Here is an 18,139-nt window from a genome sequence, read left to right as displayed (position 1 = left end):
GCTTTTCTCCGATCAGAGATGGAACTCCATTCTTGAATATCAATTTAGTGATTGCGGGAGAACCTACAAGCCATCAAAGACAAACAAGACGAACAAAATTTTTCTGTCCCAGTTTGTACCAGGAAAATTTTGTGAGTGTTAGCAAAATCATGAACCACTTGGGACTGTATTCTGAGGTAGTTAACCTGAAATTTAAAAACATGACTTTATTTTGAGGTAGTCGACCTGAAAAAAAATGACTTTATTCGGAGGTAGTCAACCTAAAATTTAAATACGTGACTGTATTCTGAGGTAGTCAACCTGAAATTTAAATACGCGACTGTATTCTGAGGTAGTCAACCTGAAATTTAAAAACATGACTGCATTCTGAGGTAGTCAACCTGAAATTTAAAAACGTGACTGTATTCTGAGGTACTCAACCTGAAATTTAAATACGGGACTGTATTCTGAGGTAGTCAACTTGAAATTTAAATACGTGACTGTATTCTGAGGTAGTCAACCTGAAATTTAAATACATGACTGTATTCTGAGGTAGTCAACCTAAAATTTAAATACGTGACTGTATTCTGAGGTAGTTAACCTGAAATTTAAATACGTGACTGTATTCTGAGGTAGTCAACCTAAAATTTAAATACGTGACTGTATTCTGAGGTAGTCAACCTGAAAATATGACTTTATTTGGAGGTAGTCAACCTAAAATTTAAAAACGTGACTGCATTCTGAGGTAGTCAACCTGAAATTTAAAAACGTGACTGTATTCTGAGGTAGTCAACCTGAAATTTAAATACATGATTGTATTCTGAGGTAGTTAACCTGAAATTTAAATACGTGACTGTGTTCTGAGATAGTCAACCTGAAATTTAAATACGCTACTGTATTCTGAGGTAGTCAACCTGTGAAAATATGACTTTATTTGGAGGTAGTCAACCTGAAATTTAAATACGTGACTGTATTCTGTGGTAGTCAACCTTAAAATATGACTTTATTTGGAGGTAGTCAACCTAAAATTTAAAAACGTGACTGCATTCTGAGGTAGTCAACCTGAAATTTAAAAACGTGACTGTATTCTGAGGTAGTCAACTTGAAATTTAAATACGTGACTGTATTCTTAGGTAGTCAACCTGAAATTTAAATACGTGACTGTATTCTGAGGTAGTCAACCTGAAATTTAAAAGCATGACTGTATTCTGAGGTAGACAACCTGAAAATATGACTTTATTTGGAGGTAGTCAACCTAAAAAATATGACTTTATTCTGAGGTTGTCAACCTGAAATTTAAAAATATGATTTTATTGTGAGGCAGTCAACCTAAAACCATGAGAAAAGCAGCGATTTTTGTACCCTAAAATGCAACCAGGGAATGTCGTACCCTGTTAAGACATGAAAAGAAATGGGATTTTTGTTCCCTAAAATGCAACTAGGGAATGTCGTACCCTGTGAAGGCATGAAAAAAGCAGGGTCCCTAAAATGCAACCAGGGGTTGTTGTACCCTGTGAAGGCATGAAAACAAATAGGGGTTTTAGTTCCCTAAAATACAACCAGGGTATGTTGTATCCTGTGAAGGCACGAGAAAAAAAAATAGGGGTTTTTGTTCCCTAAAATGCAACCAGGGGATGTCGTACCCTTTGAAGTCATTAAAAATGTAGGGGATTTAGTTCCCTAAAATGCAACCAGGAATTGTTGTACCCTGTGAAGGCATGGAGGAAAAAAGTAGGGGTTTTTGTTCCCTAAAATCCAATCAGGGAATGTCGTACCCTGTGAAGCATGAATAAAACAACTTTTTTTTTCTCTTTTTTAAATGCTCAAGTTTTTGAAACTGAGGAACTTTGAAACTCTTTTTTTTTTTTGGATTTTTTCTTTAATTGAAATTGGTAAAATACATTGTCCCTATTTTGAAACTGAGGAACTTTGAATTATTTTTTTATTTTCTTTTTGTGTTTTTTTTTTTTTGAAATGATTTTTTTTTTCAAAAAAAAAAAAAGTCCCAGTTTTGATCTTTTGGGGATATGAGACTTATTATTGAGTGAGACCGAGCCCCAGTGTAGCTACGTATCTTGCCGTAGCAAGAGTCAGGTCAAACGTAGTTCATAAAAAGCTAAGTTTTTTTTTTTTTTTGTGCTTCTATTGTTTTTTTTTTTTTTTTTTTTTTCAAAATGGTGTCTCTTATAAGGAGCACCAGAGGATGAAGACAAAGAAATCAATTCATCAGTTTAGTATATCTTGACTTTGGTTGGCACCAACTATTAGTATTATGCATCGAAAATTACCATCAATGACTCTCAGACGAACCGGAGGTCAAATTAGAAGTGACTCCTATAGTTTCAAATGGTACCTCAAACATACCTAAGTATTGACATGATCTATTCATTTTGCATCAATTAGAGGTTTTGAATTATTCCTATCCTCATGTTTCAAGTGCCCTTACCACAAGTAAAGTCCTAATTCACACTCAATTTAAGCATTTAGATCTTAGGACGTTCAAGAAGTAAACTCACACTCAGAAGGATGTTCAATGCGTGCAATTGAAATACCATATGCTTGGCCGTCATGTAAGTATCCACTAATGTGAGGACACTCAGAATGGGATCAAGTAGGACTTGTTATTGGCTTGTAATGTAGGCTTACAGATGGGTAGGATATATATTTGTAATAAAGTGACTATTCCCTCCTTGAGCATAAAACTATACTTTTATATATTCTTTTGATGTTCGCACTCAATCTTTATTTGCTTTGCTGCTTCTTTGTTTTTTTCTTTAACTTTCTCCTCTCTTTTTTGAGCTTTCCTCCATTTTTGGGAGTTTTCCTTTCCTTTTTTTTTTTGCAGTTTTTTTCTTTTATTTTTTTGTAATTTTATTGGACTTTCGCATTATCACCTTTCCACTTTGTTTTCCTCCTTATATTTTGTTAGTGCGCTCAGGAAGGTGGGGCCAAAAGAGGGATAGTGCAGTTATGCACTAGAAAGGATATAGGTGGTTTATCCAAAGAAAAGGTTTTAGGCTCAAAAGGGTAACACTAGGGATCATATGTCATTTGGTAGGCTTGAAAGATACAATCGGGTCAAAGAAAGTCTACAATCCTTTCTCAAACCAAGTGTTGCTCATTATTTCGCCTCAACAAACATTCGGGCCAAGTTCTAGATCAACAAAGCAATGTCATTGAATTTTCAATCTAAAGCTCACCACACAATGCCCATGAAACGATGAGGTCGGATTAATTTTGACCATAAATTTTAGCAAAAGAATTTCTCAAGTGTCACTTAGGTATAATCAAGAGGTAGCAAAAGAATCTATGGTTCACAACAAAGTTGGTCCTCCCTATTATCCTCATTCTTTTAACACTTGCTTCTTTCCCATGCACACTCCTAAATATGGTAGTACCAATCAAGTCAAGAGATTTTCTTATTCCTTTTTATTTTTTTTAGGTGGACCGAACCCCAAAGAAGGGTTGCCTACGTATCTTGTCGAAACAAGAATCAGGTCAGAGTAGTTCACGAAAAAAACTATACAAACATTTTTATTAAATTTTGGGATAATGAAATAAAAGCTCTTTTTTGTTTCGTTTTGTGAAAGACTAACAACTCTTTTTTTTTCAAATTGTTTTTTTTAATAGGAATACCGAACCCAAGAAGGGCTGCCTACGTATCTCACCGGGATGAGAATCAGGTTTGCGTAGTTCTTGAAGATAATGAAAACGTATCATTTTCTTGAATTTCTCTCTTTTTTTTTCTTTATAAGAAAAGAAATTTTGTTTTTCAATATTTGAAGGAATGAACAGAGGAATAAAAGAAAATATTTTTGGTATTTTTAGTGTTTGAATTTTCTACAAAGAGTAACCCTAAAAAATAAGGTAAAATCTTTTTAGATTTCTGAATAAGGAATAAAACTCTTTTTTTTTTTTTAGAATTTTTGAATAATGATCACCGAACCCGAGAAGGGCTGCTTACGTATCTCATCGAGATGAGAATCAGGTGTGCGTAGTTCGTGATGACTACTACAATAAAGGATTTTTTTATTTTTTATTTTTTTAAAAAAAGACTCTTTTTTTTGTTTCTTGGGAATTTGTTGTGAAAAGACAAAAGACTAGATTCTTTCTGGTTTTTTATTAAAAAAAATTGGTATATAATAAATCTCTTTCTTTCTTTTATTAATCACCCTAAAAGGCAATTAACAATGAATAACCATTCCGAATAATATTGCAAATAGCACATATGATGCACATGTTGGTCAAGAGAAACAGGTACCTGTCTTAGACGGACTCGGCCCCTGGGTCGAGCCCCACTAGGTCAAATGCAAGTGATGCAAACAAAGCATTGCCTGTTAGGAGTATCATGTTTGTGTTCCAGTTCTACTAAGGTTAAACCTGAAAGAGAAAGGTATCTAGACTGGCTGTAAAACGAGCAGACAACTCGAGTCTAGCAAGGGACAACGTACTGGTAGCAGCGCTTTCCGGCTTTGTTGTGGATCCTCCCCATCCTAAACATGTGTGACTACAAATCCTTCACCAAGGACCAACGGCCCACTGGCTTTATCTCAGCAAAAGTGGGGTGCGTAGTCGCAATTCCCTTTTTTTTGGTAAAGTGTATTATTGAAGACTCAGAGCGGGTGCGCGAGAGAAAACAATTATATTGCAGTTCACCTCAAAGCAGTAAATAAGCAGGCATAGAGCATATTAGTCCCATATATACAAAATATCCAAGAAAAAATAATACAAGTCAAACATAAGTATTGATACAAAGCTCGAATTCTGGTTTTCCCCAGCGGAGTCGCCATATGTCACACCCCTTTTTTTCCACGAAATAAATAAAAACAAATTTGGTTTGTTTTAAATTTTATTTAAAAGGGTTTTTCCAATTAAAGTGACGTTTTGAAGAGGGATTATTTTATTTGTTACAGAGTCGCCACTTGGAATTGAGTTTTGGTGTTCCAAGTCACCTTATGAATCTCTAATCAAAAGGAAATGACTCTATTTTTATTGGTCTGCGAAAACAAAAGTCCGGGTAAGGAATTCAATTGATCGAGGGGGAGGTGTGAGGCACCCCTCGAGTCTCGTGGTTCTAGCACGGTCGCTTTATCAACTAATATTCGGCTTAAATTAATCTTGAAGAAAACATGTTTGTCTTATTTAAAATACATATTCCCGACCAAATCAACAGAGAGATGAAATAATATATTCGAAGGAGTCAAGACAATTAAATTAAACTAGCTATTTGAAGTATTGTTAAATGACATGAAACTTCTCGTTAGAACCATTATAATTTTTCGATCTCTTGAGAAAACAATCTATTAAGTTTAATAGCAAAACAAACTACCCACTTACGTAAAATACTACAGTTTATTTCGTGGAGCAAATTGCATGTAGGGGAAATTTCAATCAGAATATACATAGTGCACAATATACATGCTTTCATTTTTTAATTGATCTAAACCATAGCCCTCTTTTACTGGAAAGGATAAAAAACATTAGAACTTAATTAATGCTTTCAATTCCACATTAGTTTAGGCCAGATTCACTCATTATTTGAAAGAAATAAACAGATAACAGAATAAGTACAATTAATCATGACATAAAATATTAAAATAAATTTCCTTTTACGTCAATTTTGGCAAATAACTTTGCACCCCCAAATACTATTTGAAACCTCTAATCTCAACGTAAACAACTATTAGTTAACTGTAATCAATCCATCACCTATATTCAATCATAAATCAAGGTTAAAAGGTTATTCCAAGATTTTTGACAATTAAAGCTAAATTCTCGCTAAGTCACCATAATTAAGCAAACACAACTAAGCTTGCACCATTAATCCCTTTTTTTAACATTTAAAATCATTACGAGTTTGAAGAACATCTCTTTATTTAACCTTTGACTTTATAAACTAATACAACAAAACTATCAACAAATGACGTTAATACAACCTAATTTTAATGATCGGAAAGCCATATTCAGATTTCATTTTTGATAAGCAATATGCAAGAAAATTTCGAATATGAAAAATAACAAACGTTAAATAATGAATTAAAATATTGGCAATCTCTCAGACTGATTAAACAAGAACGAGGCTAAAATAAACCATAATATGAGTTTCAAACCTTCGGGCTTAATAAACGGGAGCAACAATAAAAACACGATATGTATCATTTAACCATGATATTGAACACACATATTCAACTGAAGATCCAACATAAATAATCCAAACTTATATGCTGCAAGTTTTTATTCATAATAAAGTTGCTAATAATAAATACAGTGAGCAAGAACCTGTGTAGTAGGTTAACTGAAAATAGCAGCAAGAACGTTGTCACCGGAACTCGACAGGAACTACAACTCAAGCTCGCAAACTTGCAAAACTCTTTTGCTAAAACCACTTTTTTTTTTCTGAAATTCTTTTCCTCTCTATATTATGTGTTTGTTTCTGTGTTTTACCTTTTCCTCTGTGTTTTTTTTTTCTGTGTGTATGGTTAATATATATAGGTGAATGGGAGTAGTGTCGTGTATATTTGCTGCCTAATTAAAAGGAACGTGAGGGATAGGGAGTTGGGATAAGGGGGAATTAGTTATGGTTGAGGGGTTTAAGGGATAGGGATTAGGATTGGGTTTGGTTGGGGTAGTTTAGGCTTAGAGGGAAGAGACGTGAGGGTGATGGGGCAGTTTAGGTTGCTGGATAGGTTTTTTTATTTTTTATTTTTTATTTAGGTTAGTATTTGTCTTTCCTTTTTTGGATACTTTCTTTAGAAGATAAAAATACTAACTAATCACTTTTAGAGTAATAAACATATAGACTAGTTAAATAGCTAGTCCTTCTTTTTTGGATACTTTCTTTAGAAGATAAAAATACTAACTAATCACTTTTAGAGTAATAAAAATATAGACTAGTTAAATAGCTAGTCCAAAAATAAATAAATAAAACGTAACTAAGTAAAATACTAAAATCACTAGCTTATTTATCCAAACTTAAATTAGAAGAAAACATATTTTTTTTTTGCAAATTTCTTTTCTCTTAAAAATAAAAATGAAAACAAGATTTATTCCGAAATGTGACGCTATTTTTAAAGTTTTCAATTTTTAAAATAAAACTAACTAAAATTGACATAAAAATCAAAATATCTAATCTAGACTTAAAAGAAATATTTAAAAGCTAAACAGGGTGTAAAAACTTATGTTCGGTCAAAAATTAGGTGTTTACACTTGTGATATTAAGCTTACTTGTTGATGATTGACATATGCATTGCACACATTCTCTCATATTATCATGCATGATCGATATCCGGTGATGATCCGGTATTGTTGATTAAGCGAAATTGATATTTTATAAACTCTTTTACTTGAGTGATTGTGAGAAAGGCCGATATCCGAAGATCCATTCTGAAATCGTTGTTTATATGAAATTTATACTTGCTAAACTCTTTTACTTGAGTGATTGTGAGGAGTCCGATATCCGATGGTTATATTCGGGCATCGTTGTGCATGGCCGATTCTGATGTTATCCCGAATTCGATTGTAGTGCATGGGCTCTGCGGGTCCCCCAGAGTGGTGCCGGTGAGATTCCCCCTGTGAGGAATTAGCCAGGGTCCCGTCTGTTTGTTTGGAAAAGATCCGGGATGCGTGGAACTTAGACTTCGCGAGTCACACTGGGTTGTGCTGCCGAGACGTCGATATTTCCTTCTGGAGTACATGTGTACATCTCATTTGCATAGCATGGCATGGCATGGCATCACATTCATACCATTATTGCATTGCATTGCATTATGACTTCAGTGAGATGTCTTGATGACTGTATTGTGGTGGATTGTGTGGTTGATTTTATTGTGTTAATGGTTCCAGGATTTGATATACTCAGACTTATTATGTTGGGGTTAGATACTTACATAGGTGTTGATGGATACTCGGTTATGATTTTATTGTTTCATACGTGATTGTTCTACTTGTTTATTTGCGTTATTTTCTGAATTGTGTTAACTATGCCTAGTCGGCCTATGATGCCTACCAGTACTGTTGTTTGTGCTAACCTGCACTTGCTGCATTCATTTATGAATGCAAAGTATCAGGCCGGATCTACTTCTCTGACTCGCGGTTGATCGACTCCTCAGCTTCTACTTGAGTTTTCCAGGGTGAGCATGGCGTCCGTTGACATCGAAGACTCTTCTATTGTTTATATCTTACTTTTCTTTCAAGACATGATTTGAGAAATTTTATGTATTATTATTCAGACCAAAGTTATTCGGATATAGATGCTCTTGTATGACCAAACTAGATACTGGGGTGGATTCATTTACTTCCGCACTTATCTATATTATACTATATTGTGAGACTTACGTCATTTACTTCTTCCGCTATTTATTATATTTATTGATTGTGAACGTGGAGTTAAGGGTTCGCCTACAGAGGTGGGAATGATAGGTGCCCGCATGCCCTAGGCTAAAATGGGTCGTGACATGATGATGCTTATGGTGATGATTTTCATTCTAGAAAGGCTAAAGCTTAAAGTTCTCAATGTTTCCATGATATTATTGAGCTTGTCACATGTCTACTAATTTCATTCATTATTGATGATCTCACCTTATGTTACTTGTTCCTTCGAGGTGAGATACAGCGATGATGATTTGTCCATAACATAAATCGGTGGTTACCGACCTTATGTCACTCCGATAGAGATATAACTTTTAATTGGGCTCTCATGCATGCTTAAGTTTATATATGACTACACCGTGCCTAGTTGGCCGGGCAGACACCACTTCGGTGGGCGGCTTATAGACGATGATAATTACACCGTGCCTATATGGCCCGGCAGAAACCATTAGTGGGCGGCGTGAGATGATTCCCTCGGATGCGGGAGGCCCGGACGCGGGCTAATGATGATTACACCGTACCTATATGGTCGGGCAGTTTATATATATATATATATATATATATATATATATATATATATATATATATATATATATATATATATATATACGATGTTGTTTGATTAATAAAAGTTAGCATGCATGGTTCCGCCTTAAGAGGCAGCCAGATATACAGGTTATCTCTTTCTCTCGTGTTTCTTTATTGCTTTATTATATCATTATTCATGCCTTACATACTCAGTACACTGTTCGTACTGTCGTCTTTTCTCCTATGGACGCTGCGTTCATGCCCGCAGGTAGACGGGGAGATGATCCAGATCCTTAGGAGCTTTGTCAGCAGAGATCCAGGAGCTCTCCACTACTTCGGAGTTGCACTCTATTGGTATACTTCCTCTATATATATATTTTGGGCATGGCGGGGTCTTGTCTCGTCCTTATGATTTTCAGTACTCCAGATAGAGGCTCGTAGACATGTGTGGGTAGTAGGTGTTTCATGACCTCCTTGGGGTATATCTTGTATATCATTTTGTAGCCTTGTGGGCTTGTGTATAAGTGTGTATATATATATATATATATATATATATATCTGTTTTGCGGTGGAATTGAAGGTTATCATATTATGAGTTTTGTTTGGAGAAGCGTATTCATTTCGGTTATGTTAATTGAGAGTAAGTGATATGGTCCACCGAGATAGATTGAAATGATCATGATAGCTGATGCTCGGTAGGCTAGCTCTGGGTACCCGTCACGGCCCTCTAGTTGGGTCGTGACACTTCGGAATACCCCTGCCCGAATCTTCAACTGATGATACCCTGACCTTAAGTCGATGTTAGAGAAGATCGACGCCTCCTGAAGCTAATCAAATAAGTCATCTAAGTTAGGTATCGAATACTTGTTTTGAATAGTAACCTTATTCAATTGTCGATAATTGATGCACATCCGCATAGAACCATCTTTCTTGTTCACGAATACCACGGGAGCACCCTAAGAGGAAACATCAGGAAGAATAAACCCCTTGCTTAATAGATCCTACAACTGTTCCTTCAACTCTCTTAACTTAGGTGGAGCCATACGGTAAGGAGGAATAGAAATAGGTTGAGTGCCTAGCTCCAAATCGATACAGAAGTCAATATCGCGATCATTTGGCTTACCAGGCAATTCTGCAGGAAAGACCTCCGCAAACTCACTAACTACTGGATCAGACTCCAAGGAAGGAGTATCCCCAATTGTTCCCCAAATATGCGCCAAATAGGCTAGACATCCCTTATCCACCAACCTTTTGGCCTGGAGATACGAGATGATCTTCTTAGGAGCAGGACTAGGAGTACCCTTCCACTCCAAACGTGAAATGCAGGGCATGGCTAACATGACTATCTTAACATGACAGTATAAGATCACATAGTATAGAAATAACCCATTCTGGTGGAAAGCCTGGAAGTTAGTCCGGGAATACATCAGGAAATTCATTAACTATGGGGACAGACTGAAGAGTCGGCGACTTTGCTTCTGTATCCTGAACCTGGACTAAATGATAAATGCAACCTTTAGCAATAATCTTCCTTGCTTTAAGATATGAAATAAAACTACCTTTCGAAAATGCTGTATTACCCTTCCACTCTAGAACTGGTTCTCCTGGAAACTGAAAGCGAACCATTTTCGTTCTACAATCAACATTGGCATAACAAGAGGCCAACCAATCCATAACCATAATAACATCAAAATCTACCATATTTAACTCAATCAAATCAGCCATGGTATCGCGGTTGCAAACTACAACCACACAATTTCTATACACCCATCTAGCTATCACTGGGTTACCAACGGGTGTAGACACTTCGAACGGTTTAATTGACTCAGGTTTTACCCTTAACTAAACGACAACATAAGGAGTAGCATACGATAATGTAGAACCTGGACCAATCAATGGATATATATTATGAGAGGATACTGACAATATACCTGTAACCACATCAGGTGAAAACTCGAGATCATATAGCCCAGTTAATGTATAGTTGCAGTTCTGAGGACCGTTTGAACTAGATGCTCCCCCTATGCCTCTGCCACGGTGTCTGTGAACTCTACCCCAAAAAGTGTACCGATGATGAAGAATCAGCTGCTGATCCTGTGGGCTGAACCATACCTGTACCACCTCTCGAGGGATAATCACGCATCATATGGCTTGACTGACCGCAGGCATAGCAAGCATCCGTACCTAAACGACACTGTCCAGTATGCAGCTTACCACACTAAGTGCATCATGGTAAATGTGGTCTCACCTGGCCAGAATCACCCCTATACTGAGAACCCGAAGCTCTGGAACTCCGGCCTGGTCTGGAATAAACAGGGCGATCGAATCTCTTACCTGCAAATCGCGGAGGTGCACTAGTTACTAAATGGCCTGAGTGCCTAGGGTACTACTTCCTCTACCCCATCTGCACTCACTAATAGCACCTGAGGATCTGGCCCTCTTACTATAACCTCTATCATACTCACGCTCACTCCTCTGCGACTGCCGTCGCTCTTCCAGATTCTAGGCATGGGCCTGAATGCGAGAAATATCCATACCTTCCTGAAGTGAGGCCGTCAAACAATCATCAATCAAATGTGGCCCCAAACCATTCATATACCGATGGACTCGATCTCCGATAGCTAGAGCATACCTAGCCAAAGAATTAAAATGAAGGCTATACTCCCGAGCACTCATGTTCCCCTATCTGAGGTTTAGGAATCTATCAGCTCTGGCCCATCAAACCTCTGGCGGTAAATAGTGTCAGAGAAAAACATCCACAATCTCTTGCCATACCGGTGGAGGTGCATTTACCCCTCTAGAAGCCACCCAGGTACTATACCAATAAATAACCACATCTTACAATCTATAAGAGGCCAACTCTACTGACTCAATATCTGAAGCATGCATTACCCGCAATGTCCTCAACATCTCATCTATGAAGTTCTACAGGTCCTCTTCTGATTTTGACCCAAAGAATTCTGGAGGATCTAAGTTGATGAAATCACGAACCCTAGCACTAACAGCTCTATCACCGTGACCCGTACCCTGCCGTTCGGCCTGAGCGGCTACTAACTGGGTCAGCAACTAAATGGCCTCCCTCATCTCCTAGCCTGAGGCATCCGGTGGAGGAACTAAGGGTACTGAAGCTCCTCTGGAGCAGTTGGAGTGTGCGAGGACCGAGATGGAACCTCATTCTGGGACTCTCCCTCCTCTATCTCTGTAGGTGGTACCTATTCAGTCCTCCTACCTATCGCTGACTTACCCTACTGGGCCGCTGTAGCTTTTCACTTCAAGGGCATCGCTAAAATCATAACACACGGTTAGGAATAAGGGAATCCTTATAAGACAGCTCTATCGCACGATCTAAGATGAGAAAGAAAGGTAAATCATTCATAAATGCCCTGCAGCCTCCTGTTTATAAGTGTGGCGCGCTTCACACCCATAAATAAGACTCTATTGGATACGTCTCATAGACACACCCTAGGAAAATCTGCTCTGATACGACTTTTGTCACGACCCAATCGGAGGGCCATGATGGCCACCCGGAGCTAACCTACCGAGCACCTCTTAACATACTTCCCATAATCATATCTAGGTTACCACATGGCTAACTCATAGTTACCACAAACTAAAGAGACACAAGTTCCATCGAACATATGCACGTCTATATAAACATCATCAACTATGCCCATATGTACCAGCTGACAAGGCTGCCAAAAATAATATACAAAAGTATGAAGCGGTAAAGTTATGGAGCATCTAATTATATGCATCTGTCTACGAGCCTCTACCAGGAGTTCATAACATCACAAAGACGGGACGAGACCCTGTCGTACCCAAATATCTACACAAAAGAATAATACCACCAGACTGCAGCTCTGAAACAAATGGAGCGCTCCTGTGCAATTGGTGATGAAGCACCTAAGGATCTGATCCGTCTCCCTGACTACCTGCGGGCATGAATAGCGCGTCCATAAACAAAAAGGACGTCAGAACGAATAGTGTACTGAGTATGTAAGACATGAATAACAACACAATGAAAATATAGGAGAAATATGAGATAGAAGAAGTAACCTGTACATCTGATTGACTTTCAAGGCGGATATCATGCATGCTTAGCTTAAAACAAAAACATCGTCATACATATATAATATAAGTGTTAGTGCTGCGGAACGTACAACCCGATCCATATATATCATATCATCCAACGTCTAGGGCATTCCGCATCCGAGGTATCATCATAACGTACCCACTGTAGTGGTGTGCACATCTACGTGCCGGACCCGACTGACTATAGCATGGTTCGGTGTGAGAAAATGCATACATATATATATATATATATATATATATATATATATATATATATATATATATATATATATATATATATAAAGCATGCATGAGAGCCCAAATAAAATATTACAATTCTATCAGAGTTTCGTAAGGTCGGTAAGCCTCCGATTTTTGTTATGGAGTCATCATCATCGCTTTGAAAGAATAACTACCATAAGATGAGATCAACAACAATGAATAAAACCAATAATCGTGAAAACATCAAGGGGTATAAGCTTTGGTATCTTTAGAAATGGAATCATCATCATCATCATCACCATTATCATCATCATCATAAAAAACATTTATCAACTACATCATAAGAACCTTGAGAATTATGAGCTTCTAGCATTTCTAGGAATCGGGATATTATGGATATCATGTATAGGCTCACAACAAAGGATTCATGCCTTTAGAAAGAAAGGGTTAGCCTTAACATACATTTATGTCTCCTTAATTACTTAATGTTCTCCTCCCAAGCCCGCAACTCTACATTCAAGAGGATTCATACTAAGGTTAAGTCTTGAAAACTCTCTTAAGTTCAAACTAGAGTAATTAGCGAGCCAGCGGAATTTAGGCAGCACGTCCCCTATTTATCGACTTCCACCAAACTCCAAAACAACTCCTAAACAAAAATAATAACATCAAAAATACCATAATCATGTAATTATATTCAATTTAATCTTAAATCCATCCAAAATCCCCTTTCAAGTTCACCTCCTAGTCATCAACTCAATTCAACACTTTTTTCTCTCCAAGACTTGCTAAACATTTAAATCAACTTAATCATATAAATAAGATGAAGAACATACCTTATAATAGAATAACTTCACCTCACTCAACTCCTTCAAAGATCAAGCTCATCACAACCTTGAAGAGAAGGAAGAACAATCATCTTCCTAGGATTATCTTGGAGTTTTTTATGTTTGATCTCCTCTTTTAATGGTGTGCAAGGTTTTGGAGTATTTTGGAACCTTCAAGAACTCTCTAATAATGTGGGGAAATAAGTGTAGGAGGTGGATATGAAAAATGGGGTCCTTTGGGGTTTAAAAAGGGTTGGAAACCGCCTCACCGCTCTGTGTTGCAAAGAGTATGCGGCACCATATACTTAGTATGTGGCCGCATACTCCCTCCACAACATGGAGGAGAGGTTGGGAAGTGACCCTATCCAAAGTAACGAGTTTGTGGCCATTTTGATGCACAGCAAACTCAGTTTGCGGCCGCATACTGGTCCACAAACTCCGATTTTCGCGAAAATGCGTTCTTTTCGATTCGTTTGACCTCCAATCCTTATGAAACTTTATTGGAACTTGTATAAAACTTCATTAACCATATACGGAGTCCTATATAGTCCCCTCAAGGTGATTCTAAGCAATATATAGCACTAATGATACGAAATCGTCCCAAAACATGACTCAAATTTCTACTCCGTCAATGAACTTACTTCCGCCAATTCATTTAACTCCGAAACCTTAAGGTACATACTTAAAATTATTAAATACCCTCCTTAACCTTTCAAGGGATTCATGTCAACTTTATGCTTGTGTTAGTTTACTTATAATGGAAACGACGCGAAATTTCCAAGGTGTAACAATTTCAATTGGTCAATCAGTTACAATCTGGTCATAATTGATATGTCCAATTAATGGACAGTTTCAAATTGGGGCTACTTGTTAAATTGTGCATATTTACCCCTCCCTCCCCATATACATATATACACGGATATACACCAATTTATACATATACACATGTATATCATGAGTATATATATATATATATATATATATATATATTGGACATGCTTTTTTCTCCTTTCTTTTAAGCTAGCCAGGACCAGTCCGATATGGACTTGACCAAGCCCAACCGTCCAATAAAGTGGTAATACCCCTCATTTCCTCAGCTAGCAACCAAACGAGCCTAAGGGTGAGGGGAGGGTTTCTTGTGAAACCCCAGCGCCGCCTCCCCTTTCTCTTTCCTCTCTCCTCGTCACTGTTGCCTAAAATGGAAAAGTGACAGTGTACAATCACTTTATGCAGCTGTGGTTCAATGATTTAAGGCAGGGCATTAAATGTTTGCCTCCTCTCTCTACCAAACTCTACCCAAACGAAGTATAACCCCTCTTTTCTCTTATCGTTTTCTGAATTCTCAGTCAAACAAGGACGAATCCCTTAATGGGATTTGTCTTAACCTTTTACCAAACATGGATTTTCATTGGTTCATATAGAATCGAATGGATTGATCCAACTTGGGTCAAATCTGACCCTCTATATATGTGTTCATTTGAATCTCAACCTTTGATGGTTGGGTAAGCGTTTGATTCGCAAAAATTGATGAAGTCCCCACATCGGTTGAGTTAGGGTTTCCCAATTTTTTTATAGAACCTCCAATTTGCATTTTAGAGGAAAATTGAAAAATATCACTTGCACATCATAAAATTCAAAAATACCTAGGGTTTTAGCAATTTTGCTCGAAACCTCTAATTGTTTCAATTAGGAAAAGTTCCAAAAGCTTGTTTTTCTCTATGTGTGTGGCTAAGATGATTTGGGAGCAAGGAGAATCTCTAAGTCCAACCTCGAATTGGCTGCACAAGCAAAAGGTAATTTTTCATCCTTTTTATTTAATTTAGTTCCTTTATGTGATTTCGCTTATATGATTATGTGATTATGTGGTAGCTTAGTTTAGTTTAAAGTAGTCTTGATTAATTTATACTTTTTCTACTATGTATTTGTCAGAGTAGTTTAGTATTGATCTCTGCTCACTGAATAGTGTCTTAGCTAATTTGAGATTGCTTAGCATTAGTGTGTGGCTTATGATCATGTTTCAATGTAGTTCTTGTCCTTGGTTTAGAATGATTGTGTTATATATTCTTATGGTATAGTTTAGTTGGTTCTTGTCCAGTGTTAAGCTTGTTTACAAATCAAATTTGGTTTCTTTGTTGTTTTTTTGTGATCCAAAACTGTTGAGCCTGTTTAGCTCATGTTTTAGTTTAGATTAGGTTATCCTGTGGCAGTTTGCTTTGGTTCAATACTCAGACATAGTTATATGGTTTAACTGGTAGTCCATAAGTCATTTTGAACATGAGTGGTTAATATAATGTAATAATATCTCAAGAATGGTTTTGAATATGAGCCGATGATCTTGTATTGGATAATATATGCTTGTCTGTGTTTGTTGAAGTCCAAAAAATTGAGAAGAGTTCTAATTTTCTAAAAAATGGGAGTGGGGTTGTAGTATGATGGTTTAACCAAACTATTTGGGGTCTGTATTTTCAATCACCCTTAGAATTTATGAGTTGCCATCATGTGTCAAAAGCTATTTCCCTTGTCTGTGGTTTAAACCCTTTTCTATCAAAAAGATTTTAAATGAATATTGAGTTTAGAACATAGTCCATGGTCTACTTTGCTTTCCACACTTTTTCTAAACATGGTTAAAATAAGTATACTAGTTCAACTGAGTCAGTTTTGTTCTCCCGATATTTACATCTGTGTTGTTGTCTAAAAGAAAAGGGGAATTTAGGTTCTTGATCTCATCTAGGAGGTCCTGTTTGTCTGCATAAACTATCTAAACACTTATATTGCTTACTCAGGTTCTAAAGAAAGATTGTGCTTATTTTGTATATGTCTAAATGTCTTGTGTAATCTTGAGTCCTATTTGGCACTATTTAATCACTGGTTTACTATGGTAACAGTCATAATGGGCGAATCCCACCCTTGTTAATATGAAGCTTAGTTAACTAATTAGGTGAACAAGATTTAAAGCAATTAAACTAATTTTCCTTGAAGTCAGATAAATCTCTTAGGTCTACAGATCAGGAGTTAAGTAAAACAGGATCATGGTTTATGTCTTATTTCCTCTGGTTGGTCCTCTATGCTCCAAAATGTTCAATACAGCAACTGCCACTACCTGTGTCCTGTGTTGTTTTTGTGGGTTTTTAATATTAAGTTGGTTTGAAAGACAAGACTTGAACTTTCTTGTCACTATTTTGACATCTAGCCAAACTGAGTAGTCATTTGAACCTGTTTTAATGATTAGGACATAAATGTACATGGGCTTTAAAAGACTGAAAATAGGGGGTAAAATATTTGAAGTTGAATTACTTGTGTCTTGTTGACCTGTTCTGTTGAAAGTTATAATGTTAAGTTGATCTCTTTGTCCTTGTATGCTCTGTTTGAATAATATGACTTTAAGTAGAAATATTGAACCATGTACATCCCCTCCCCTTTCCCTTTATTTGTTTTGAACTAAATATCAGCTATATACAATGGATATACATAAAATATACAAGTCCAGTATACATTCTAATATACATATAGTTATATACAATGTATATCACCTGATTTTCTCTTAAAATAAGCTTAACACATCGTATAATGGGCTTGTCTGATCCCATCTGTTTGTCCACACGTGAACCTTATGGGCTTGAGTCTAATTTTAACTATTGGGTTTTGGTATAATTTCTTTAAAATTATTTGCATCCCTTTACTGTCTGGGCCTGTGTCTGCGTATCCTTGGACTTTGCATAATGTTCATCCAAATCTGTTGAAGTGTGTATCTAAAATAGATCTATTTATTATATGTACGTTTGGACACTTGCGTATTTTAATTTCTATTTACATTGTTGTGTATAATTTGGGTGTGTTCTAACCCCAATTCTCTTTTTCCCTTTCTCTTTGCATAGGATACTACCTGGGTGCTCCTCTTTTTTTTTTTTTTTACCTTGTTGGGCCTTAGGCCCAATTCTCTTGATCAAGTCCGCGTGATTATAGAAAGGTAAGCTAATATACTGAAGGCTCAACCATGGGTGAAAATGGTCACTGGTGGGCTTAGGTAGGCCCACCAGTCTTAAAATCTCTTTCCTTACTCTTTTTTATATAATTGCTTGTACATATATATTGTATGTACGACAATGTATGAATATTGAAACCCTTTACATGCTAGTTATTTAGAAAAT

Source organism: Lycium barbarum, chromosome 5 (genome assembly GCF_019175385.1).
Source record: "Lycium barbarum isolate Lr01 chromosome 5, ASM1917538v2, whole genome shotgun sequence".
Classification (NCBI taxonomy): domain Eukaryota; kingdom Viridiplantae; phylum Streptophyta; class Magnoliopsida; order Solanales; family Solanaceae; genus Lycium; species Lycium barbarum.
This window is presented reverse-complemented; position numbering follows the sequence as displayed.